This window comes from Odocoileus virginianus, chromosome 6, assembly GCF_023699985.2.
Source record: "Odocoileus virginianus isolate 20LAN1187 ecotype Illinois chromosome 6, Ovbor_1.2, whole genome shotgun sequence".
Classification (NCBI taxonomy): domain Eukaryota; kingdom Metazoa; phylum Chordata; class Mammalia; order Artiodactyla; family Cervidae; genus Odocoileus; species Odocoileus virginianus.
In genome coordinates, this window is record NC_069679.1 from 72,907,882 (window position 1) to 72,932,107 (window position 24,226).

Consider the following 24,226-nt stretch of genomic DNA (forward strand, 5'->3'; position numbering starts at 1 on the left):
CAATTAATTCCAAAGATTACAAACATTTATGGCTCTAGGTATACACTGGAGACAGTGCTCCCAAAAAGCTGCATCAAAATGTATACATGTACCATTTGGACTGCAGCCTCACCAGCATAACATATTATTAATTTTTCACAAGTCAGTAACAATCATCATAAATGGTACTTCAGTGTTACCTTAGCTCCCTTTTTGTTATTTCTGAGGTTGAATTTTTTGACACATCTATTTAACACTTGTGAAAATTTTCTGCTCATGTCTTTGGTATCTGAGCTTTTGAGCTGTTGGTCTCATAACTCTGAACGTGTTCTTTACAGATCTGTTATTAGGCAGGCCATTCTACAAGGCAGCCTCCGTTGTAACTACTCTGTCACTGTTACAATGTATACGAACCACTGTATACAGGACACTGTCTGGACTGTGGTAGGTATGAGCGCCTTGTAGACACTGAAGCCGAGAGAGTAATTATTAGCTCAAGATTATACAACAGTAAATCAGACCCCAGGATTCCAACCCAGGGCAGAGAGACCCCTGTGCCACCCAATAAGACAGCCCAGACCACAAGAGAAGCTCAGCCAAGAAGCTTCTGCACTGTCCTCGAGTGGTGCTCTTTCCTCCAGCAGGCCCCACCCCGACCCTCTCCATTGGATTCCTTGCCCAAGCAGCATAAAGTCCTAGGACCCTCTCCCTCCACCGTCCCAACTCCAGCTGTGTTGGCCCCAGGGGTCCAGGCCATGAGCAGTCCCCCTGTCCTCCTTTCCTGGCTGAAGTCCTACCAGGACAGGGCTCAGAGTCTGACACCTTCCAGCCCTTCCCCTGCCCTGTTGGTCTAGGACTTGGCTCCCGTGAGCTTCAGTGCTGCTCTTCTTCAGGGCGACCAACCACCATCCTCACGCTGATAGCCCTGACCAGGCCTCAGCCTGCTCCCCAGGTTTGAAAGCTGGAATGGGAGAGAGGGCCCGTTCGCCACCCCGGAAACTCTGGAAGCTGTCATGGACCAGAACTGAGAGCCCAACGCTCAGGCAACTGCTCTTCATTCCCAGGAGAAAGTCGGCACAATTAACTGCAGCAGAAAACACAAGCCTTCCAATGGCTTATAAGAGTTCACCAAAGAGTGAGAGATAAGTGGGCTGGTGGGTCAGCGGGAGTCCCCTCCTTGTGGCACTAGGCTGGTGCCTTGGCTCAGCATGGTGTCAGCGTTACAGAGCACCCAGGGAAGCGGATGCAGTAGTTCAGGTTCTGCCCAGACCACCTGGGACATTTCTGAACTTGACGTGCTGACAAAGAGCTCTCCAATCTGGTTGAGGTGGAAAACTCAAAGGGTCCTCTCTTGGAGGTTTGCGGTCACTGTTGTTATTGTGGCCATCACTTGTTTCTCTGATTGGAACTCAATGCTAATGACCCCACGAATGCTGAGTTCAAATCCCTTAAGGGCCAATGGTTCAACTTTGCAGAAAATGGAAAAAAAAAAATTCCCTAATTGTAGAAAGGGCCTGTCTATACAGAGGATAGAGGATAGGATTTGGGCTAGGCAGATGTCAGTTCTGCCTCCCATGTGAGCGGTCACTGAGTTCCCCTGAAACTCAGGTGCAATCAGTAAAACAAGAAGGGTGACACCCACCTCACTGGGCTGTGGTGAGGACCAAGAGAAAGACTGAGACCATGAGATTATTTTGCAAATATAAGTAAGTGGTCACAAGTTGAAAACTATGTCAGAATTCTCACATGAACAAAGAAAAAAAAAAGTGCTAGCTACAGTTTAGACAAAATATCTCTTCCCAAACCACCAAAAATTCTTCTCCATCTAAGGGGAATAAAAGACACCCCCAGATATCTTGTTACACTGTCCAAGCATTCTTACATACGAAGGGCCAAGTGACTAATCTGGTGGCAACACATTTTTAACAACCACAGCCTTCTGAGCCCAATCTATTGTCATCTATTGCTGTGATGGGGACTTTGAGTTAAATGACAGAAATCAAAGTCTTAACTTCTGAGAGGCTCACAGTCAAGGAGGAAGCCTTGGTTCTATGTCTTATGCTGAAAGCACCCCTAGAAGGAGACCATGATCTCCCTTTATAAGCCCCAGCCCAGTCTGTGGAGGTGGGCAGGGAGGGAGGCGACCTGGGAGAAATAACAACCTCAGATATGCAGATGATACCTCTCTAATGGCAGAAAGTGAAGACGAACTAAAGAGCCTCTTCATGAGGGTGAAAAAGGAGAATGAAAAAGCTGGCTTGAAATTCAACATTCAAAAAACTAAGATCATGGCATCCAGTCTCATCACTTCATGGCAACTAGAGAAAAAGTGGAAACAGTGACAGGTTTTCTTTCCTTGGGCTCGAAAATCATTGTGCATGGTGACCGCAGCCTTGAAATTCAGAGGCACCTGTTCTTTGGAAGCAAAACTATGACAAACCTTGACAGCATATTAAAAAGCAGAAAAACCACTTTGCCAACAAAGGTCCATCTAGTCAAAGCTATGGTTTTTCCAGTAGTCACGTATGGATGTGAGAATTGGACCATAGGGGGCTGAGCACCAAAGAATTGATTCCTTCGAACCATCGTGCTGGAGAAGGCTCTTGAGAGTCCCTTGAACTCCAAGGAGATCAAACCTGCCAATCCTAAAGGAAATCAACCCTGAATATTCATTGGAAGGACTGATGCTGAAGCTGAAGCTCCAACTTTGGCCACCCGATGCAAAGAACTGACTCATTGGAAAAAGAAATCCTGGTGCTGGGAAAGACTGAAGGCAAAAGGAGAAGGAAGCAGCAGAAGATGAGATGGTTAGATATCATCACTGACTCAATAGACACGAATTTGAGCAAATTCCAGGAGACAGTGGAGGACAGAGAAGCCTGGCGTGCTGCAGTCCGTGGGGGTCACAAAGAGTTGCACACGACTCAGCAACTGAAAAACAGCAACAAATTTGAGTTCTCAGTTCAGCTCTGGCTCCCAGAGAGTGGTGGCAATGAGGCAAGTGAGAATGTTACTGAGCAAGGGACTTCCTTGGGCTACAGTCCCCAGGGTGGGGGGGACTGGGCACTCTCAGCTGTGCAGGGTGTGGTTCTGTGCACTCTCAGCCCTGGAAGAGCTGTTGCAATTTCATTATAGGATAGTGGTTCTCAGACTTCCCTGGCACAAGACTGTCTGTCTGGGATTGTTCTAGCGAGGTCCTGGCAAAGTTACCACAATGGACTGAAACAGCTCTCTCTAGACTTCAGAATTCCATGGATCAGTAAAATTTTGAAACAAATTTAGGGGACCAACATAAAGTGGCCAAATTTTTATTTAGGTAAGACATTAAAACACACACACAACTACTAATTATTACCACCATAAGTTTATGAAAGAAAATATATTTCAGTGGCAATAAAAAATGTTTGAATAAGCTTGAAAGTGAAAGTCACTCGGTTGTGTCTGACTCTTTCGATGCCATGGACTATACAGGCCATGGAATTCTCCAGGCCAGAATACTGGAGTGGGTAGCCTTTCCCTTCCCCAGGGAATAAGCTTAACTCCATGGACATCTCACCTCATTGACTTTTTTTCATTTCTCCGTCACAGACTGGTCTCCATCATAGACCAGCATGGAACCAAGCAGGAACCACTGGGCTACATGAGTCACCAAGATTTGCTCCAGCCTGAGAATGCTCGAGCTCTTTCAACCTATTTGGGAAGAAAACCTTCCAATCCCAGCTGGCTGGGATCTTCCAAGCTGAGTGAAAACTCCCTGGACAGTGTACACCCAAAATAATGCCACCAGTAAACATGATGCACTCACATCCTACCCAACACACTAAGGTTTCCTAACAGTGATGGGGAGACGGGTGGGTGAGGGACTCTGCGCCCTCCACTTGACCCACTTTCACCTGAGCCTGGTGGCTCCACTCTACAAAGGGGCTTCTACCCTGGTAGCTCAGACAGTAAAGAATCTGTCTGCAACGCAGGAGACCTGGGTTCAAACCCTGGGTCAGGAAGCTCCCCTGGAGAATGGAATGGCTACTCACTCCATTATCTTGCCTGGGAAATCCCATGGACAGAAGAGCCTGTGAGCTACAGTGCATGGGGTCATCACAAAGAGTTGGACATGACTGAGGGACTAACACACATATACTATTTTGTTTACTAAGTGTTCTGCTGCCAAAAGAAAATTTAAAAACATCACTACAAGGTGCACTGAATAATTATAGCTCCCATGGATACAGCACTGAGCCATGTGCTTAAAATACATCACCTTATGTTATTTTATTGAATGAAGAAAGTAAGTTGCAGAATAATATGAACAGTATACTTCCAGGTTTTTGTTTGAAAAAAAAAATTATTTCTCCCCTACAGATATTTATAAGGGGATAGGAAAGGTCTGAAAAGATCTGTAAACAGTGGCTGCCTCTTGGGGATGACAGTGCCTGTATATGTGTAAACTTTATGTTTCCATATTTTTAGCTGTCTTGCAGTAAAAAATTGCCTTTACAATTTTACAGTAAACATGTATTGTTTTGTAATAAAAACAAATCAGTCTTTTCCCCAGCAACTCCAATTTATAGAAAAGGAAATTGAGGCCCAGGAAAAGCATGATGTATGTGTGCCTATTACTAGGACCCAAGATGAACTCTGACGACTAACAGATGTACGGGAGTTCAGATGTAAGAAAGACCATGACATTTGAGCGAGGGCTTAAGAGATGAGTAGGATTTTCACAGACCAAAATGAAGAGGAAGACATTCCACATAAGAAAATAAATGAAGGCAGGAAGCACGGGTCATATTTAAGGAAGGATAATGAGCACAGTTGGATAAAGCACAGAATGGAGGGGAGGGAAGGAAAAAACATCCTTTCAATGCCTACCAGGTAGCAGACATCATTCTAGCTGTTTTATGTAACATATAATTTACTTGTCCAGACAACCCTATGATCAAAAAATCTCTGCTTGGCCAAAACCGCTTTAAACAAAGTAAAAAGACAAATGACAAAATGGGAAAAACATGTGCAATTTATATCACAGACAAAGAACCAATCTTCATAAGATTTAAAGAGCTCCTAGAAACAGAAAAGACAGACCAATAGCCCTAGAAGGAAAATCAGCAAAGGAATATGAACAGTTCATGGCAGGAGAAAGGCGGGGGGATCATGTATTTCTTCAATATGTGAAAATATGCTCAACTTTTCTCATTCTGAGATGTGCAAACTGAAACAACTCAGGTAGCCTTTTTCAATCCATCAGATGAGCAAAAAATCCAGTTTAGTAACAGATTAATTTGGTGAGATCCTGTAGAAACAGGTACTCTCAGATGCTACTGGTAGGAATGTTCATCCATACAGCCTATATAGAGAGCAATTTGGCCACGCCCATCCACACCCCACCTGATGGCCACCTGATGTGAAGAAGTGACTCATATGAAAAGACCCTGATACTGGAAAAGATTGAAGGCAGGAGGAGAAGGGGATGACAGAAGATGAGATGGTTGGATGGCATCACCAACTCAGTGGACATGAGTTCGGGTAAACTCCGGGAGTTGGTGATGGACAGGGAGACCTGGCGTGCTGCAGTCCATGGGTCGCAAAGAGTCAGACACGACAGAGCGACTGAACAGAACTGAACTGATCCACACCCTAATGCATCGATGTTTTGCCCCTGCAGGTCCGCCTGCGGCCGCCCTGTCCCTTCCACTCCGTGGCCGGTGCACCCCACACTGACTTCTCCTGGACGGAAGGCCACCACCTCACAGGCTCCTTCCACCACCGTGACCACAAAACTAACGACTGCCGGAACCGGAAGTTTAAAAGCCCCACCCCCCCGCCTCAAGGCGGGAGAACTCTCCAAGCTTCACCTTCAGTTCTTCCTCGGCTTGATTCTCCCAGAACCAGTCCTTGCTTGGCTCTGTCCACCTTTCCATTTTGTTTCCCTCTCCCCGCAAAATCACACACACCCCAATTCATGTTCCAGCTCCACCTCTAGGGGAATCTGCCCTAAGACACTTTTAAATGTCCACAGTGATGGATGACAGGATCATTCATTGTAGCCGAGTTTCCTGTATGAGCAAAATATTTTGTAAAGAATAGAAACAATTTAAGTTTCCCTTAGTAGGAGGCTGGTTAAACAAACTAATAGACATCCATGGGATGGAGTCCTACGCCCTCAAGACAGAAAGACACAGCTCTTCTGCATCCATAAGAAAAGCTCTCCAAGATATATAGAAAAGTGGGGGAAAAGAAGCCTGAATCTGGCCCACTGACTGTTTTTGTACAGACTGTGACTTAACAATCGTATTTTATATTTCTAATGGTTGGAAAAAATCAAAAGAAGAATAATATTTCATGACATGAGAAAGAGATACGAAATTCAAATTTAAGTTTCCATAAATACATTTTAATTGGAACACAGCCACATTCATTGTCTACAACTGCTTTTGCTCTACAATAGCAGGGCTGAGTAGTTGCAGACACCATATGTTGCACAAAGCCTAAAATATTTACTATCTGGCTTTTTATGGAAGAAGTTTGCTGACTCCTGCTGTGGGGCATGTAAACTTTTGTGTAAAAATAGAAAAAATAAGAATACATGTTGAATTTATTTGCATATTCCTAAAGCAACCTTGGAAGGATACCCTGGGAATTAATAAGTGATTTCCTATGTGTGTGTGTGTGTGTTGTTGTGGGGGGAGTAAGAAGTGGGTGGTAAGGGAATAAATGAGTGCTACAATTTAATGAATGTTTGCTCTGTGCCAGGCTGTATGCCAACAGTGCACGTCACATGCACTGTCTCACGAAAGCCTCTCCATAACCCTAAGAGCTACTCATTATCCCCATTTTACAGTCAAGAAAACAGAGGGCAGGGAAGTTCTGAAGATCACAGAACTCTTGAGTACAGAAGCCCGGTTAACACACCAGGTAAGTTTATCCTCAAGCTGCCCTACCACTTGCCATTGCTCCATTGACATCTCACTGAGGCTGTGAGCATAGGTTTGGTTTCATGTGGTCGAGGGCTTGAAATATCAGGGAGATGTCTGGGCTGTATTGCATGGGTCTGGGGGAGTCCCTAGAGATTCTGGAGCAGCCCACCCTCTTTCGCTCATTCAAGAAGCACTTACTGAAATGCCTGCCACATGCCAGGCATCCAGGTCCAAGGATGGCAAAGACTGTCTCACCCTCTGCCCCAGTGGAGACTGAGCAAGGGAATCAGCACTCCAGCAAAGGTGTGAGGTTCGGGGAGAGTCATATACCAGCCTTGAGATGCTGGTGGTCTTCGAGCAGGGCTGGGACGTGATGGGATGGGCTTTTCGAAGGTTTATTATTCTGATGAAAGATGGCCTGCTGGTGGATAGACCAGAGAGGGGAGGGCTGGAGGCCAGCTGGAAGGCTTTGGCTGTGGTCTAGGCTAGTAGGGACCAAGGACGGGACCAAGAAGAGGGCATGGATTCAAAGGATATTTAATACATAAAGAGTTCCCAGCTGTGGCTCAGGCGAATGGGTGGAGGGCGATCCAAGAGCCAAGATCTCAAGGAGAGAGCCAAGAGGTGGGACCTGACGAGTGCTGGTGTCTCAGGATGGATGTGCCGATGGAAACACCTGGGCTGCAGCCCTCAGGAGAGGGGCTGGGGCTGCAGGCACAGTCAAGGGTGTCCCGGCAGAGAGCTGGGGGTTCAGGGATGATATCATTCCAAGAGAGTGCACATAACAAACCAGTCCAGAGTTCGTTGCTGGACTGAGGCATTGCGTCTGCTTCCACGTCTCAGTTTCAAAGAGGGAAATATGTTAATGAACAGACGAGTCTCAGTGTTGGGTTTTGCTTCCATAAATTTGTCTCCAAACTTTGGCATCTGCTACCGCTTGTCTGTTAGCACACGATAAAGCCAATGAACAAGCAGTGAAGGAATATTGACGGGAAAATGTGGCACCAGCCCATTGTACTTCACTCGACGGCTTGCTCTTTTCAGGGCTCCGTGCGTGAGCCTAGAGCCAGTTTTTTATTTAGCGCACACAGACGACCGTCATAGTTTCTGCTAATAAAACTGTCCCCAGCTCTAATCATGGAATTGATTGCATTGATCGTCCATGGTATTGCTTATGACTGCCAGGTCCTTTGTCACGGAAACCCTTCGAGAGACACGGGAGTAAAAGAAAATAAAGGGGGGCAGAGAAGGGGCCTGGGAATCAACAACGCTGGCACTGGAGAGGAAGAAGGGGAGAGGAGAGCACACCAGAACAGGGGGGCGTTGCTCCAACTTCATGGCCTTCTGCTTGGAGGCATGCTTCTGGCCTTCCCATGACTGCAAGCCCGGCTCGTACGGGTGAACACGCCTTGGCAGCTCCCAAGGGGCTCCGTCTCCCCTGAGAATCTGGGTCCTGAGGAGGCAGCGGGGAAGCCCTCATAATACTTTGCTCCCTCTCTCCTCGCTGGCCAAGCAGGTCTCACACCCAGGCCACGATCAGATGACCCTTGTGCCAAATCCTCAGAGACCCAAGGGACTGTTTCCGGACATCACACTCCAGCCCCCTGCTGCAAATCTTCCCTGCCTCCACAAGGAACAAGGGGACACCCAGCTGTGAGGGGTGAAGAAGAGGGGACACTCTGGCCTTGTCACAGAGCCAGGAGCCTGCTGATTCACGGCGATGTTTTGTCTGGGGGGCCAAGCAGGTGAGGCCCAGGCTTGGCTGAGACAGCAGCCACTCCCCAGCCTCTGGGTATCAGAGTTGCCAGAAGTTGGTGGGTTCCCAGGAGTCACAGTAAGGAGGGGAGAACTTGAACTCTGTTTTACTTGTCCTAGACAATAGTAATGAACATTGGTTGAGCACTAACTCTGTGCTGTGTACTACTTGTTATATTTGCACTATGTCATCTGTTCTTCACAACCACCTTAGGGGCTAGCTACTGTTATTAACCCATTTTTAAGAAAATGAAACTGAGGCACAGAGAGCTTAAGGACTTGTCCAGGATCATTCAACTAGAATCACACTGTCCAATAGAACTTCTTATGATGGTGGAAATCTCTATAGTCTGTGCCATCCAAAATGCTAACTACTAGCCTCTTGAGGCTTTGAAGCACTTGGAAATGCGATTAGTGTGACTGAGGAACTGAGTTTGATGTTAAATTTATAGAGGGTTTCCCAGGAGGCTCTAGTGGTAAAGAACCCGCCTGCCATTGCAGGAGATCTAAAAGACCCGGATTCAATCCCTGGGTTGGGAAGATCTCCTGGAGAAGGGAAAGGCAACCCACTCCAGTATTCTTGTCTGGAGAATCCCATGGAGAGAGGAGCCTGGTGAACTACAGTCAGTAGGGTCACACAGAGTTGGATACGACTGGTTACTTAGCATACACGCACAAATTTAAATAGTCTCTTCATGGCTGATGGCTACTGCATTGGACAGCACAGTGTAGAAAGTGGAGGAGTTGGGAGATGAACCCCAAAAGTCTACTCTGGCCAGGAGTTATGTGGTTAGAAGTTTCCCCTGACTACTCTCACTGCATTCTTTGTCCCCAAGCCCTTGGGTTTCCTGGCAGGCCTGGCCTGGGGGAATCAGCACCCTCCTAAACCTTACTGTCCTGCCTCCATACTATATTATCCGTCATCAGATGGCAGGAGGATGTGGCAGGAAAGAGACAGGATTTCCAGAAGACATGGTCCCAGGATCATGTCACATGGAGCAGGTTTCAACATGGCTTGAGGAAGGATGTCTAAAAAGTCACGGTTGTCCCAGTGACATGGTGGTCCCTGGAGAGACAGGATCATCTTGTGCCAGGATTCAAATAGCTCCCTCCTCCCATACCAGAAAGGAAACAGCAGGCATTCCTGCCCGGGATGGTGCTCCAGGCCCGTGACATTTGAGAGACAAGGGAGGTGACATGGTCAATGGGCCAGTCCCAGGGGACCCAGGCCACCCCGCCCCTGCTGTCTGGCCCTAGGATGCTGCCTCGCCAACACTGGCGCCCCCACGCCTTTCTGCCCTCCCAAAAGATCCCCCCACATGTCTGCAGACCTCCCCTGCTGCTGGTCCTGCTGTGCCCACTCACTTGACCCCTCTGGGCCCGCTGGTCAGCCTGAGGTCCCCACCCAGCCCCACCCAGGTGGCTGCCTGTGAGTCACCTCCCCCTGCTCTGAGGTCTGCGCCTGGAGCTTTCTCTGTGGCCACACCCAGGTCCGAGAGGTCTGGAGCTCGTGCACACACACCCAGGGGATGCCCCTGCCAGGCTGACAGATGGGGAGAGGGCAGAACTTGGGGAGCCTCCCTGCCCAGAACCGCACCCCGCTCTGCTCCCTGCAGCTCGAGAGAGGACACAGTTCCCTGCTTCCTTGTGGGCAGACAAGAGGCAGATTGCTGGGGGAGCTCTGCACACCCGGAGACTGAGGCCTGGCTCCCTTATGTGGGTGCTGCCTCAGTCTCCCAAGGGTCCAGAAACTTCTCTGAGCCTCACTGCATTCCACTCCATGGACCCCTCGTACCTCAGTCAACTGTGGACGTTTTACCACTGCGCAGGCAGTTGGCTTCATCGGCTGCCCAGCCCACGCTTCTTGAGACTGCATCACCCTTTTCCTCTCCTGGAGGGGCCAGGCAGCTGAGCAGGAAGCCAGAGAGGGCTGCCCAGGTCCTGAGATCACACCTCAGGCACTTCATAGGGGAAAAGCGGGGAGGAGAAGGTGCCCTGAGGGGCAGCCCAGGGCCCCAGGACATGCTCCTCAATTTCTACACAAGTGTCATTTTGCCCAAGTGTGGACCTTCCTGGCAATCACCCTCTCCCCTCCTTCTGGTCCAGCAGGACCATCCAAAAGGGCTGTGGTGTGGCCAGGGACACAGACCCCCAGAGGGGAGAGGACGGGCCTGGATCGTACCCTCTTTATGTCCTTCACGGAGTCCCACAACGCTGGGCCCACAACTGCGCTTGTGTGCTAAGTTGCTCAGTCGTGTCTGACTCTCTGCGACCCTGTAGACTGTAGCCCACCAGGCTCCTCTGTCCATGGGGTTCTCCAGGCAAGAATACTGCAGTAGGTTGCCATGCCCTCCTGCAGGGAATCTTCCCAACCCAGGGACTGAACCAACATCTCCTGTGTCTCCTGCATTGCAAGCAGATTCTTTACCACTGAGCCGCCAGGGAAGACCCAAGGATGACAATACATAATAGCAAGTAGCTACACAGCGCTTGTATTTGCCAGGCACTTTTGTAAGCACTTTATAAATGAATTTAATCGTCATTATATGAGGAAGTGGGTATTATTATTATGCCCATTTTACAGGTGAGGCAGAGTTGCTAGGTATCTTGCCTAAGGTCACACAGCCCATAACTGATAGAGCTAGGCATCGGACACAGATGACCTGCCTCTGCATCTGATCCGGGAGCCTGTACACTAAACCTCTACACTACATCATGGCTTGAGAGCTATGCTTTGGGACTGAGCTTTAGAGCCTAGAGTCCAGGACTTACGTTTTGAATCTCATGTACAAAAGGGAAGCCTGGAAGGCAGGTGTTTTTATCAGGGAGGAATAAGATTAAAAATGGTCTCTTAGGAAAGCAATCTTGCACGACTCCTCCCTGGCGCCCACCCTGCCTGGCCAAGAGTGCTCTCCTCCCCCGCCCCCACCTCCCAGGGCATTTGCAGTTCCCCCGGAGGGTGGCGGGGGTGAGCTGGTGAAGTCTTGGAGCCACAGGACTCCACACACACCCACCTGGGTCAAGTAACTGCTGTGCTTACTGTGTCCTTACAGGCAAGTAACAAACATCACCTGAGAAAGGTCTCCAGCGCCCTGGGAGGCGGGGCTCACTCCCCAGCACCTGTGGGGCACATGCGCTGTGGAGACCGTAAGTCACTGGCCCCCAGCTCATGGGTCTCATGGGTGGCAAAACCCAGGATCCAAACCAGGCCTACTGGACTCCAAAGCTCATCACGCTCCTCCCTCCAATGCACCTCCACCCTCGCCACAAGCTGGCGTTGTATGAATTCCAAAGAAGCGCAAGAAAAAAGGAAGAGGCTGGGGAGGTAAAGAGGTGAAGGGAAAGAAAACATGAGTCAGGGCCTTTGGGCACAGATCGGAGGAGGAGGAGAGGCCTTTAGGCCGGGGAGGTTGAGCTTGGACCTCTTCCCAAAGCCTTGAGGAGCTTGGTATACGGACCTCTCACCACCACCAAATTGGCCATGAGACACCCGCCTCCTGAATCTGGAGCTCCCAGCCTGTGGTCTCTGGGACCCATCTCCCTTCCGTGTATACCCACCCTCAACATGCACACACACACCAACACACTCACAGACAGCTTAGCTGGCCTGCCTAATTGGACAGCAAACACAGGCCTGCAACCTCAGACGAGTTTACCCACTTCTGGACCTGCCCGAACAGGTTTGTTGTAGACAGAGGCAGCTGGTGCCTGGGTCAAGGATCTACTTCTCAGGGGCTGGTCAAAGTCTTGGCAGCCTGTAGCCAGCCTGCCCTACCAGGGTCTGGAACTCTATCCTGGGACCAGATTTCTAAAAGACCCGGGAAGAAGACTTCGCTCATCCCAAACCTACCAAGTGATTATGTGCGAGACATCTGCTTGAGGCACTTCATTTTAAAAATTTTACTAGGCTGTTTATGCTTGAGAGCTATTTAATTAGTGCAATCCTAAATTATAAAAACTATCACTTTCCGTTTTACAGAAGAGAAAACTGAAGCACAGAGAGAGAAGCTGTTTATTTGCCCACTGTCACCAACAGCAGGGAGGTGCTGGGGTGCGGTCTCAAAGCCTGAGCTCTGGACCTTTGGTGGATGGCATTCCCCAACCTGCTGCTCACCCTTGACTATGACGGAAAACCTCACCGGGACCAGAAACAACTTCAAGTAGTCTGGGCAAATTCTCAAGAGTTTCCAGTTACTCCTGTTGCTATAAACAAAAGTCTCAGTAACCCCAAAGTTTGGGGACAGATAAGATGAGTGCCATTCATAGCACACCTAAAAGGTGCCGGATTCATTTACACATATTAGTAAGTCCTACCGACATTTCTATTAGAGGTAGGCATCCCCATCTTACAGATGAGAAAACTGAGGCTTGTGAGGTCAAATCACTTGTTCTGGACAGCGTAACTGTTAAGTGGCAGAGCTGAGAGTCTAACCCAGACTTATCCAGTTATGAGACATAAATTATGTCACAATTGCTCCCTCACACACTATTATTGCCTGCTATATGGGCTCTGACCTTGACCCAAGGACCTCAGAAAAAGAAAGCAATGTGGAATCAGCTTGTTGCCCAATGGTATGGCTTGGCTGGGGTCTCAAGAGGATGCCCCCACCCCTCAGAGGACCAGATACCCTCCAGAGGCCTCTGAAGCAACCCCCACCCATTGCTGGCTGGGTGCACCCTTGGGTGAACATGTCAGGTAGCAGTGAAGAGTTGAGGCTCCAGGAGGAAACTGCAGTGAGGACGACCGACTGGAAGCAGAAATGTGGTAGCTCCAGAGGTTTTGATTTGCAATTTTCATTTTGCAAGGAATGGGGATTTTTTTTTCCAAAAAGCACTGGACTTCTTGAATTTTAGACCTTTCACAAATATTTTTTTAGGACAAAAAAGAAGAAAAAAAAAAAACCCCACAAAATGCCTGTCACAGCTACTCACTTCCACAATGAATCACGGACACAAAACCACAGCTATGTGGCTAACAAAGAAACTATGTGTTTTCACATCTCATTATTGGAAGTCATTTAGCAATCTTCACTATGTCATCTGCAGACAGACAGGCAGACGCACAGACACACCCCTCTGGGTCCTAAGTCGCCGGTCTTACAACCACGGTCATCATCGGATGACTTTGCATTTCACCCATTTTCCCTTTCTAATCCTTTTCTGGGAAATTACTCTGCAAGGCTTAAATCTTCCTCCTTTGCTGCTCTCCAGAGGTGGAATGTGGTGTGTATGTGTGTGTGTGTGTGTGTGCGTGCACATGCGTGCATGCATGCACATGTGTGCATGCCAGTGATTGGAGGAGGAAGGCCAAGACACCGATTCAGTTAATTCCACAAGTGGAAACAAGTATACATTTTCAGAGTCCCTTTTTTATTGCTGTTATCATAATAGCGCTGTACTTTGGTAAAGTGATTTTCACCTGGGAAGCTTACAGTGCCTTTTCTGACAGTGGCAAATTAATTAACTGATGGCAGATTTACAGATTGCATAACTGGAAAAACTACTGGACCCATAAATCAGAAACTTCCTCTGCGTCCCGGACAAGAGGTGAAACCTGATATATATTTGAAAACCTTGAGCTCAAAAGGAGAATTCACAGGGCCTGAAAAATCTCCATTATTATTTTTGAGGCATGTTCTCTCTGTACAGCTCTCCACCCACTCCCTGTCTCTCCCTTTCTCTCACAAACATACACACACACACACACACACCCCACATCAGAGGGCAACATTCCCTAAGCAGCCACAGTTCCGTACAAAGCAACCGGATGGGAAGGACATTCCCCTGGGGCATGTGAAAAACAGCACTGACTGTCTTTCAGTTCCCTTCTGGCTTCATCCCTCCCTAACCTTTCCTTTCAAACAAAAATCCTAGAGGACTTTGGTTAGTTAAACGCTATGAGTACAGCCACAAGCTTGAAATGTTTGTTGTTACTACTTTTTTAAGTCAGATGTTGGAAACTGCATATATTAAAACGTTTTAATGGCCCCAACGATCTTCTCCAGGCTCTCTCGCCAGCTTTCTGGAGTTTTCTGAAAAAACACAAAATGCCTTGCCAAGCCCAGTCCTCAGCAGCTCCCACACCAAGCTGGCTGCTCTGTGCTTGCCTGAGTTCACCTGCCCTTGAGTTATTTAGCAAAATGGCCATGAGCACGAGTTCCAGTCTTGATCAGAGTTGGGCTGGAATGCCCCTTCCTGTCAGTTTCTTCTTTGTGGAGTATCCTTCTTATAGGATCGTTGTGAGCACTGGCTAAGGGGCTGGGAATCTCCCACTTGCCCCTGCGGACTTGTCTCCACCCCACTCTGGGCTGTAGGAAGCTCCTTTGCCCCCTGTCTTCCAGTCCTGCTCAGCCCACACGGGACCCCAGCAAGAGGGCAGAGGGAATGGAGGTACTGACCCTCTAGTTCCCTCCTGATGGACCACTGTGGGCGGGGGCTGCGGGGGCGGGGGGCTCTATTCCTCTGCCAGAGGCCTGTTGTGGTCGTCGCCTGCGGCTACTCTGGGTTCCAGTAACTGCTGAGCCCTTGCCCCTCGGACCTGCAGGACTCAGAGCTTCTCTATACTCTGCTTCCCTTGTTGTTTCCTCTGACCTGTTCCTGCCTTTGCAAACAGACCCTTTATCAAACTGTCCCCTCTGAGTGTGCCATCTGTTTCCTGCTGGAACCCTGACTGTTACAGACAAGAGTCCCAGCACTTAGTTATGTGATTCAGCACTTTTACCCGCTTCGACTCATGGAGGCGAAGAGATTCGCACAACATCAAACGGCTGGTGAGCAACAGAATCAGATGACATGAGGTCTGACTCATGACCCGTGCTCTTAACCTCTGTGCCATATGGGTATTAATTGAAGTGGTGCCTGTAGAGTGCCTTGCACGGTAGGGCTGGCTGACTCAACAAGGCTCCGTCAATGGTAGGTTAAAATAGCAACCATGCCATGCTCAGAAAACCCACAGTCCTAAATTCTACTCCAGCATAACACTAGCCCAAACCTAACCACAGAACGAAGGTCGAAACCGCATTCTAACACCACACGAAAGTCGTACTCTGATCCAACCTAACCACCACCCCATTGTGAGCTAGAACATCACCTCGACCACAACCTTCCTGTCAATTTCCTCCTTGGGGCGTATCCTCCTCAGCGGGTCATTGTGAGGATTGGTTAAGGTGCTGGAGATCTTGCGCCTGGGGACCATTCTCCACTCCACTCAATCGGAACCCAAACATTCCTCACTGTACCCACAAAGCTAGACACCCGCTCAGGGTAAGGTTAGGATGAAGGCTGTGGGGAGCACTGGGGAGTCTCCCTGCCCCTCTGTGCCTGGGAGCTTGTCCCCTCCCTGAGAGGGGAACACCTCACAGCCCATCCGTTTGTACTCCCCTCGCTGGGCTCAACAAAGACATTTGTGTGGCATCCACTTTCCACATGTCACTGAGCTGGTGACTTTGGTGTGGTGAGAACCAGGAGAGGCAGGTAGCTCACCTACACAATGCCTGAACAGAGCAGGGGCCAGTAAATCCTGATGGTGGTGATGAGGAAAAGGAGAATGAGAGGAGGAAGATGCTTTCTCCATCACTTGGCTGCAGGCTCTGAGGCAAATAGGAGGTAAAGAGCCCCTATCTCAGAGGTCGGCAGAGGGCTGGGGCCAGGGCTGGGCCAGGAGGGAGACCCTTTCTGGAACCCGACCTCGGGAAGGTCCTGATAATCCTCGACTTGGGGATAATCCTAAAAAAGGGGGTCAGGCAGCCTTCATCAGAGATTTCAGGGCCCCCTTAGGTCAGATGTCCACCTTCGAGCTTCAGTATGAGAGGGAGGAAGAGATGTGTGCAGGAAGCAGAAACCATTTTCCTTGAATCTGCCCACTTGCTCTGGATGGGAATGAAGAGGTATTAGGAGGCCCTGGGCCCCCTCCTTCCTTTAGCACTCAGAGGCTGGAGCCTGGCATCTTCATCAACCCAGAAGTGTCTGCCCTGGGCCCAGCGTGGTGGAAGGAACAGGCATGCAGGCTCTGCTGCTTGGAGAGAAGGCGCACCGCCCTCCTCACGACCTCTGTCGGACCCCCTTGGCCTAGAGCGAAAACCTTGCAAGACTGTGTCAACCTGGAGCCTGTGTCCTTTTGTTTTCACGCATTGGTACCCTAAGGCCAGCCATGGCCCTGAACTGTGTGGCCCTTGGGTATTTGTGTGGGTTGAGGAGGTGCATGTCTGGACCCCACAATGTCTAAAGGTCCACCTCCCATTCGGAGAGATATAGAAGGGGCCTTGGCAGCCAAACCCAGCTGGAGAGGACTGCCTTGAAGCAACACTCTTTGTGGGGGAAATGGGAGTCACTTTCCTCCTGGGAAGACGCCAGGTCCTGGGTCACCACATACAGTTGCACAGGCTGTGCACTGTACAATTCTTGCAGTACCTGTGGTAGAGACTATGATGTGACAGACATCTCCTGGAATGTGAGTAAGGGCTGGAAGATCCAGCACACACAGCCTGGCCCCCTCCTCTCTGCAGTGGACACAGAGCGCTTCAGACCTACCCTGTTACTCCAAGCAGTTTCTGCCTGGCAGGGATAGGTGGGGCTGGCAGGGGTTGAGTGCCAAGGGACCGTGCAGAAACCGTAATGTGGCCCATGTTTCCAGAACCCTCTGCAAACAGCAGGGAGGGGGGGACAGGGAGGTGAAGGTAGCTTTCAGCTGAGACACAGGCCTCTTCTACTCTCTTCAAAAAGCAGCAGCAGGGCTTCTGTGACTTCAGACTTGGGAAAATAAAACCCTTTCCATTTGTTCTGGCTGGAGGCCCACAAGTGAGCGTCTCCCTCAGACTCCCCTCTGAGCCCTGCCTCTTCCAAACCTGCAGCCCCAGGGAAGAGCATTCACGGGACTCTTCTAAGGCCTAAGAGACAGAAGAAACTGGGAGGAGACCCGTTTAGAGCTGCTGCAGTGCCCACCAGACTCCTGGCACTCCTAAGAGTCTGCTAAGCCCTGCTCTCTCTGCGCTCCAGCCACCCTTAGGAGAGAAGCATTGTTGTCCGCCTGCCTGGCTCCAGACCTCCGAGGCCAAGGGGCACAGGGTGAGCAGGTTCCCACTTACTGGGAGGACTGGGAGAGCCGCTTTCTGATCAACAACGTGCCAGGGGATGGGCTGAGGGTCAGCTCAGAAGGGAAGGGACCTGAGACCACCTTTCCTGGCTCCAAGCAGCAGCAGAAGATACATGGTGATGGAGATGTTCATTCTGTAGATATTTATATATTTATTGAGTGCTTACTGTATGCCAGGTACTGTTCCAGGAGCTGGGGATATGCCACTGAACAAAACAACTCACACTATACTTGAGGAAAACAGGCAATATACAATAAACATAACAAGTAAATGATATGTTCTGTTAGAAAGTGGAAAATGGAAAGTACTGTGGAAATTAAAAAGTAAACCAGATGAGGGGACCCTCAAGTTGGGGGTTTACAATATTAAATAGTAAGAAAATAGGAGATACCTCCCTCCTGGGAAAGAGCCAGGTTCAGGGTCACCATACACAGTGGCACAGGTTGGGTACTGCACAACTGTGGGGTAGCTGGCACAGAGACCATAATGTGAAGCATATCCCCAAGTGTTGTGTCCAGTGGCTTAGGCTAATTTTAAAAGGTTAAAACTTTACAAAGGTAGTCAGGGAGGCCTGCTTCTGAATGCGACTCAGGGATGTATAGGAAGCGTAAGTAAATAACGAAGCCCACCGCCAGGACTGCTAAATAACAGCAGTAATCAGCATTTGCAAGGCACATTACAATTCACAAATCCATCTTTCACCCACATTATTTTAGTTAATCTTCACAACCTCCCGGAAGGAAAGAAAGATCCCTCCCACTTTACCAATAGAGACACTGAGGCTCAGTGAAGTTAAGTGGATTGCCCAAGGTCTGACGCTAGTTAGAGGCTTAGCTTGGAAGTCAAATTGCATACTCTGCTTCTAAATCTTTTCAAAATAGTATGGTCAAGATCCTAAGGGTTGGGGAATTCCAGAAAACCCCTAGGGGGCAAGCTTGGGGCTCAGAGTTATAAAAACAAATCAGAAAAAAAAAAAAAAAAAACCACTAAAAAAAGAAAGAAAAGAAAAGGAAGGAAGGAGTTCAACCCCCGGAGGTCCTGAAAACTTGACTCACTCAGGATTGCAGGGCTGAGTCAACAGAGCAGAGAGGCACCACTTGATGGCCCCGAGGGAGCAGGTGATGCAGGATGAAAGATGCAGGCTGATTAAATCCACTGCAGCCTTGCCAAGGAGGACTGGAGGCTTCCTGTCAGGGAAGAGCTAAGATCTGCCCTCAGCAGATGAAAAGCATCACATATCCTTATCACCACCATGAAAGTGGGTAAAGGGGGAATAAGCACATTTCACTATCAGGGATAGAAAATGGCCAAGCTGTTGGCCAGAGTCTGACACCACTAGCTCTTGACCTCAGAGAAAATCCACTTGTTGCTTCTCGTTTACAAATATGGAAACTGAGGCTTGGGGAGGATGAAGGGCTTTCCCAAGTTTTCCTAGCATGAGTTCATCTCTCATCAGGTCCTGGGTGTATCGGAGGCTAATCTTGGGTCTAAGGGACTGGAATGAAGAGGAGAGAGGACCAACAGGGGATCGTGTTGCCCACAGGAGCGAGTAGAAGTACGTGGCAGGATGCTGGAGCCCAGAGTTGGGGAAGGCAGTAGGAGGGAGGTGCCTACAGCTCGGAGGACCGCAGCAAGCCTTCTGCCTGGCCCAGAGGCAGGATCTCCTGGGTCCCCAGGACAGGCGCACTACCTAGCTGCCAATCTTTGTGCCACCTCAGTTTCCTCTTCTGTAAGCTCAGACTGTGGGTTGGAGATAAAACTCCTGCTGGCAAATGGGGTATCTCACTGATTTGTCATAAACATGGGAAGCAGGCAAGTACCATAAAAGATTTTTCTGGACGCCCCACTAATCACTCTCTGTGCATTATTCCAAGGAATTCTCACAGCCACCCCAGGAGATGGGCATCACTGTTCCCACTTCAAAGAACTTGAGTTGCAGTGAGGTGAAGCGACATGAGGGTTTAAATGCTGCCCGACCCCAAAGCCCAGCGCTTTCCCAGCACATACACAGCGGGGTTGCCTCCTTGCACCTGCTACCCTGTCCCCAGGGACCTGGTTTGATTCCAGGTCATTGATCTCCTGGGAAAATGCCTTGTCATTCTGTTAGGAAGGATGCCTGGGTCCCCGCTGCGGTGGCTCACGGTGCAGACTGGCAGGGACCACCCCTTGAGGCAGAGGCCCTGCAGCCCCTGGCAGGAGGCCTGGGGGCGAGGGGAGGCAGCACCTCCTGCAGGAAGCCTGCTAGCTCGCTCTCAGCCAAAGCAGCTTACAGGTCACACATCAGGGAGTCCCCGGGGGGCCAGAGGGGAGACATGGGGCTGAAGGATGCCAGGGGTCCTCCCGAGGAGGCGAGTGCTACACCTGCCCACCCTGCAGGCACACACAGCCACACGTGCCCAGGGGCACAGCCAGGCCCGAGTCAGGAGCTGCCCCAGTGCCCCTGCCCTTCCTCCCTCTCCCCACAGACAAGAGCCCCGAGAGGCCCGGCACCCGCACCCCCGAGCCTTGTTAGCAGCATGGGGACTTTGGGAACCCACCACAGGGTTTGTGAGAAGTGAAAACAACGGGGAGAGAGTCGAGCTGCCCTCAGCTCTCTTGGCTCCACTCTGCTCTGAGCCAGTCGTGTTCAAGGTGCTGGAGACACATCGCAGAGAAAAGAGACAAAACCCCCGTCCTCCTGGGCCTGACATTTTACGGAGGTAAGAAAAAGAATAGTTGGGTAGGGGGTAGGGAGTGTTTGGGTCTGTGCAGTTTCAAATCAGAGGAGAAACAGAGACACAGACAAAGAGAACAGACGATTGGACACCGAGAGGGGAAGGGGGAATGGGAGGAACTGGGAGATTGGGACCGACACGTATACACTGTTGTTGTTTAATCACTAAGTCGTGTCCGGCTCTTCTGTGCTCCCACGGACTGGAGCCTAACAGGCTCCTCTATCGACCAGCTTTCCCAGGCACAAATACTGGAGTGGGTTGCCAGTCCCTTCTCCAGGGGATCTTCCTGACCCGGGGATCAGACCCACGTCTCCTGCATCAGCAGGCAGATTCTTTACCACCGAGCCACCAGAGAAGCCCACATATACACTGCTGCTTCTGCGGCTTAGTCGCTCAGTTGTGTCCGACTCTGTGTGACCCCATGGACTGCAGCCTGCCAGGCTCCTCTGTCCATGGGATTCTCTAGGCAAGGGTACTAGAGTGGTTTGCCATGCCCTCCTCCAGGGGATCTTTCTGATTCAGGGATTGAACCGGGTCTCCTGCATCGCAGGCAAATTCTTTACCGCTGAGCCCCCAGGGAGGCCCCATATATATACTACTATGTATAAAATCCATAACTAATTCCCTGTATAGCTCAGGGAATTCTACTCAGTTCTCTGTGGTGACCTAAATGGGAAGGAAATCCAAAAAAGAGGGGATATATGTATACATATAGCTGATTCTGACCCCTAAAAACTTTCGACAGAGGATGCGGTGGTTGGATGGCATCATCGATTCAATGGACATGAACTTGGGCAAACTCCGGGAGATGATGAGGGACAGGGAGGCCTGGAGTGTTGCAGTCCATGGGGTCACAAAGAGTCAGACATGACTTGGTGACTGAACGACAATAGCTGATTCATTCTGAGGTGCAGTAGACACCAACAGAACATTGTAAAGCAACAGCACTCCAATAAAAAACTTTTAAATAAAATCAAATCAGGTGAACATGGCCAAGAGTCTCACTGAGAAGGAAAGACTTGGAGTGGGAAGGAAGTGAGCCCTGTGCATATGTGACTGGGAAGAGGGTTTGATGTAGGTTGAATCCTCTGCCCCCACAAAAGGTATGTTGAGGTCCTAACTGCCAACCTGTGAATATAACTTTATTTGGCTATGGAGGAGGGAGTGGTTCCAGATGTCATTAGTTAGGGTTAGATGAGATTCTACTGGATTTAGGGTCTATCCTAATAAGAATATTAGGTATCCTTATAAGAATACCCCCCCAACACACACATACCAAAAAAAGCTTGTATTTTGAGAGGCAGAGACTAGGCTGATGCAACTATAAGTCAAGGGACTTGTAGGATTGTGGGGAGCCATCAGAAGCTGGGGGAAAGCATGGGACAGATTGCCCTCAGAGTTTCTAGAAGGAACAACCCTACCAACACTTTAATTTTGGGCTCTTCCCACCTGAACTGTGAGAGAATACATTTCTGCTGTTTTAAGCCGTTCTGTCTGTGGTCCTTATGGCAGCCCTAGGAAAGGAACACGGTGTTCCAGGGAGGGGGGACAGCAAGTGCAAAGGCCCTGAGGTGGGAGCATCTCTGATATATTGCAGGGGAAACCCGTTGGCCCGTGTGGCAGAAAAAGAGTAAGGGACTGCTAAGAGCTGATGTTGGAGATGTTTGGAGGCCAGATCACTCATGTAGGGCCACCCTTGGGGCAAGCCCTTGATAAGAAGAGCTGTGACACTGCAGGTGGAGGGTCCCAGATGGAATGGGCTGCAGAGTGTGGGTGTGGCCTGCCCTCATGGTCTCTGTTCCCTCATGTTATGCCTTTGAATACGTTACATGAAATGGCAAAAGGAAATCAAGTTTGCAGGTGGAATTACAGTTGCTAATTAGCTGACCTTAAAATAGGGGGGTGTCCTGGCTTATCCAAGAGAGCCCATGTAATCATGTATGCCCTTAAAAGTGGAAGAAGGAGGCAGAGGAGTCAGTGAGAGATTCAGCTGGAGAGGGAGGCAGAGGGGAAGAGTTAAAACATGAAGCGTTCACCCGCTGTTGCTGGCTTTGAAGATAGGAAGGTGGCAACAAGCCAAGGAACGTGGGCGGCTTCTAGATGTGATGGCCCTCAAGTGACAACCAGCGAGGAAGTGAGGACCTTAGTCCTACAACTGCAAGGAAGTGAATTGTGCCAACAAACAACCTGAATGAGCAAGAAAACAGATTCCCCCCACACCCCGCCCCCCCCGCCACGGGGCCTCCGGGAGCTCAGCCCTGCCGACCCCTTGCTGTTAGTCTGGTGAGCCCCGTGCCACATGGCTAACCTATAGAACTGAAGGATCATACATGCAGCATTGTTTTAAACATCTATTTTTGTGGAGTGTGCAAAGAGGAGGAGACAGAGGAGGAGAGGGAGAGATGGACGGGAACAGTGGAAAGAAGCCTGCCTTCCCAAGGAACAGTCTACTGAGAGCCATCAGCATGGGGCTCAGAGCTTCCCAGACATTTCTCCTCTGTCCTGCCTGTCCTCCTCAAAACTGTCTCCAGGCCCCTTGTTGCTCCAGTGCTGACCAAGCCCGCCGAGGATGTCCCCAGGGCCCTGCCTGTAGGTCCTTAGGCCAGACTAAGAAGCAACCCCCATGGAGGTCCCTCCCATTCTGAGAAATGTTGTGACACCTCCCCTCCCCCTTCCCCCTTAGGGCTGGTGAGAACGGTCCTGCTGGAGAAGCCAAGCCAGCCAGAAACCACTACTGATGCCACGGCTGGATCACACCACCCCTGAGGCTGGGGCTGGGCTCTGGTTTCTCCCCAGAGCAGGTCTGCACATGCACACACACACAGCATCCCAGTTGTTGGCCTGCTTTTTGCCACCCAAGTCTCCATAGCAAAGAGGACTTGTCCACTGATGGTTAGCATATATTGAACACTAAGCCATATCTTATTAGTGCTCATATTAGGCACTGTACTAAATGCTCTACTCACATGGTCTCATTTCCTCCCCTCTGCAATCCTATTAGGCGGAGATATTGACTCAGAGAGGTTAGGATATTTGTCTGATGTCATACAAAGTGTTAGTCACTCAGTCGTGTCCGACTCCTTGTGACCTTGTGGGCTGTCCATGGGGATTCTCCAGGCAAGAATGCTGGAGTGAGTTGCCGTGCCCTTCTCTAGGGGATCTTCCCCAAGCCAGGGATCAAACCCGGGTCTCCTGCACTGCAGGCAGATGCTTTACCGTCTGAGCTACCAGGGCTTCCCAGGTGGCTCATGGGTAAAAATCCTGCTTGCAGTGCGGGAGATGCCGGAGATATAGGTTCGATTCCTGGGTCGGAAAGATCCCCTGGAGAAGGGCACGGCAACTCACTCCAGTATTCTTGCCTGGAGAATGCCATGGACAGAGGAGCCTGGCGGGCTACAGCCCATAGGTCGCAAAGAGTTGGACACGATGGAGCGACTGAGCGCAGCAGATGTCACACAGCTAGCTGGTAAATCCAGAATTGGACTCCAGGAGTCTCTGAATCCAAAGCACAGTCTTAGACCCTCACGCATCAAGGCGGGAGGGGGTCCATGGACCAGCAGCATCAGCATCACCTGAGATCATAATAGAGAGGCTGACCCCAGACCTGCCAAGTCAGAGGCTGCATGTTAACACGTTCCCCTGTTAACAAGTTAACATGAGTCACGTGCCCACTGCAGGCTGAGAAGCACGGGTGTGAAGCACTGTTTTCCAGGCCTGCTTGTCCTAGGTTGTCATAACCACCTCCTCCCCCCAGTCTCCTGAGGCTCCTTCC

General features: G+C 49.9%; 1 protein-coding gene across 1 annotated transcript in view; it reads right to left on the reverse strand.

Moving 5' to 3' along the window:
• The window catches only part of LTBP2 (latent transforming growth factor beta binding protein 2), a 103,179-nt gene that overhangs the window by 53,129 nt on the left and 25,824 nt on the right, over positions 1 to 24,226 (reverse strand).